Below are 2,500 nucleotides of genomic sequence, written 5' to 3'. Positions count from 1 at the left end.
TAACTGAGCAAATCGTATGGCCTCTGAGCCGACGATGTATCCCTCAAGCAACTGCCTTATCAACTGTCGATGGTAGGTTATGCGCCTACCATGGTTGTAACGGGTAACGGGGAATTAGGGTTCGATTCCGGAGAGGGAGCCTGAGAAACGGCTACCACATCTAAGGAAGGCAGCAGGCGCGCAAATTACACAATCCCAGTACGGGGATGTAGTGACGAAAAATAACAATACGGGACTCTATTGAGGCCCCGTAATTGGAATGAGTACAATTTAAATCCTTTAACGAGGATCTATTGGAGGGCAAGTCTGGTGCCAGCAGCCGCGGTAATTCCAGCTCCAATAGCGTATATTAAAGTTGCTGCGGTTAAAAAGCTCGTAGTTGGATTTCAGTCGAACCTATGGGGTCCACTGATTAAAGGGTTAGATGGTGATGTTAGGTTTCTTGCTTGTGTCTACGGATGCTTGCTTGAACCTTCATTCCTCTTTCCTGGTGGTTACATTCATAGTGTTTAGACAGAAAATTGCTCGATATTTGCTATCAATGCTCTTTACCGAGTGTTGATTCAAGCGATCGAGACTTTTACCTTGAAAAAATCAGAGTGCTCAAAGCAGGCGTCCAAAACCTCGAAAGAGGTGCCTAAAAACGGTATGGTCAACCATCTATATGATGCGTACCACTACCTTAACTTGAATGATCTTGCATGGAATAATGGAATAGGACCTTGGTTCTATTTTGTTGGTCTTAAGAATCCAAGGTAATGATTAAGAGGGACAGACGGGGGCATTTGTATTGCGGCGCTAGAGGTGAAATTCTTGGACCGTCGCAAGACAAACTACAGCGAAAGCATTTGCCAAGAATGTTTTCATTAATCAAGAACGAAAGTTAGAGGTTCGAAGGCGATCAGATACCGCCCTAGTTCTAACCATAAACGATGCCAACCAGCGATCATTCTGAGTAACTAATTTCATGACTCGAATGGAAGCTTCCGGGAAACCAAAGTTTTTGGGTTCCGGGGGAAGTATGGTTGCAAAGCTGAAACTTAAAGGAATTGACGGAAGGGCACCACCAGGAGTGGAGCTTGCGGCTTAATTTGACTCAACACGGGAAAACTCACCCGGCCCGGACACTGAGAGGATTGACAGATTGAGAGCTCTTTCTTGATTCAGTGGGTGGTGGTGCATGGCCGTTCTTAGTTGGTGGAGTGATTTGTCTGGTTAATTCCGATAACGAACGAGACTCTAGCCTACTAAATAGACTTGCAGTTTACACTGCAGTACTCCCCCTTAGTCAACCTGTGGGTGGTAGTATCTCTTGATGGTTTCGGCTGTTGAGGGCTCTGCTGCTATTAGCCTACAGAATTGGCTAGGGTAAGGATGCTGTAGCACTGTAAGGACTTCTTAGAGGGACAAGCGGCGCTCGCAGCCGCACGAAACAGAGCAATAACAGGTCTGTGATGCCCTTAGATGTCCGGGGCCGCACGCGTGCTACACTGAAGTGGTCATCGTGCATACTGTTTCCTGCTCCGAAAGGAGTGGGTAACCGCTTGAACCCATTTCGTGATGGGGATTGGGCATTGTAATTATTGCCCATGAACGAGGAATTCCCAGTAAGCGTGAGTCATTAGCTTGCGTTGATTACGTCCCTGCCCTTTGTACACACCGCCCGTCGCTACTACCGATTGAATGATTTAGTGAGGACTTCGGACTGGTCAATCCAGACCATTGGGAAACTAGTGGTCGGATTGTGCTGGAAAGATGTTCAAACTTGATCATTTAGAGGAAGTAAAAGTCGTAACAAGGTTTCCGTAGGTGAACCTGCGGAAGGATCATTAACGTATTACCCTCTTATTATAAGAGAAATACAACCTTCAAACAATCAAACACTCTGCATAGTGATATTGTAGATGCTAATATGGTGAATGCAATTGAATTGTATTTGCATTAGAGTCGCAATTGTGAATGTTTATTGCAAACATTTAGCCATTGCAACATGATTCTAATTTGCATTACATTCGTTCATTCATACATCCATCTTTCATTATCCAATGCAACAAAGAGTGAGGGTTATCTAACGATAGCCATAATTTCTTTTGCAAAACAATTGTAGTTTATAATGAAAAGCCTGTCTTGCTACATACTTGGTACCTGATCAAGTCTTCAGCTTATGCTGACGGCAAGGTTTAAAGAAGGAAGGTTTACACTTCTTCGCCTAACTAAGTAAAGACAACTATGGTTTTTATAAACTGCATACAATTGTTTTCAAACCCTCTCAATGCAGATTTAGGATACTTATTAAAAGTCCCACGGTGGCAAAGATACATCTTCAAGCGGTGGATCACTCGAATTACCAATCGATGAAGAACGTAGCTAGCTACGATAATCGGTGCGAATTGCAGGACACGCCGAGCACTTGAGCTTCCAACGCACATTGCGGCTTTCGGGTCTTTTCCGAGGTCACATCTGTCTGAGAGTTGAGATGTAAAATAATCAACAAAACACT

General features: G+C 44.2%; 2 non-coding genes across 2 annotated transcripts in view; both read left to right on the top strand.

Moving 5' to 3' along the window:
- The window catches only part of LOC149092639 (small subunit ribosomal RNA), a 2,170-nt gene extending 338 nt beyond the window's left edge, over positions 1 to 1,832 (top strand). Inside the window, exon 1 of the ribosomal RNA XR_016200699.1 lies at positions 1 to 1,832. This exon is cut by the window's left edge and continues 338 nt beyond it. This is a non-coding gene — a ribosomal RNA (small subunit ribosomal RNA).
- A 487-nt stretch (positions 1,833 to 2,319) lies between these two features.
- On the top strand, positions 2,320 to 2,474 carry LOC149092638 (5.8S ribosomal RNA). Its single transcript, XR_016200763.1, has one exon. It is a non-coding gene; the product is annotated as a 5.8S ribosomal RNA (ribosomal RNA).
- The last annotated feature ends 26 nt before the right edge of the window (positions 2,475 to 2,500 follow it).

Source organism: Tetranychus urticae, unplaced genomic scaffold (assembly GCF_039701765.1).
Source record: "Tetranychus urticae isolate SD_2017Ah unplaced genomic scaffold, NJAU_TeUrti_SD_1.0 Scaffold_7, whole genome shotgun sequence".
Lineage (NCBI taxonomy): Eukaryota > Metazoa > Arthropoda > Arachnida > Trombidiformes > Tetranychidae > Tetranychus > Tetranychus urticae.
Note: the sequence above shows the minus strand (reverse complement) of the source record. Positions and strands in the feature narration are given on the sequence as shown.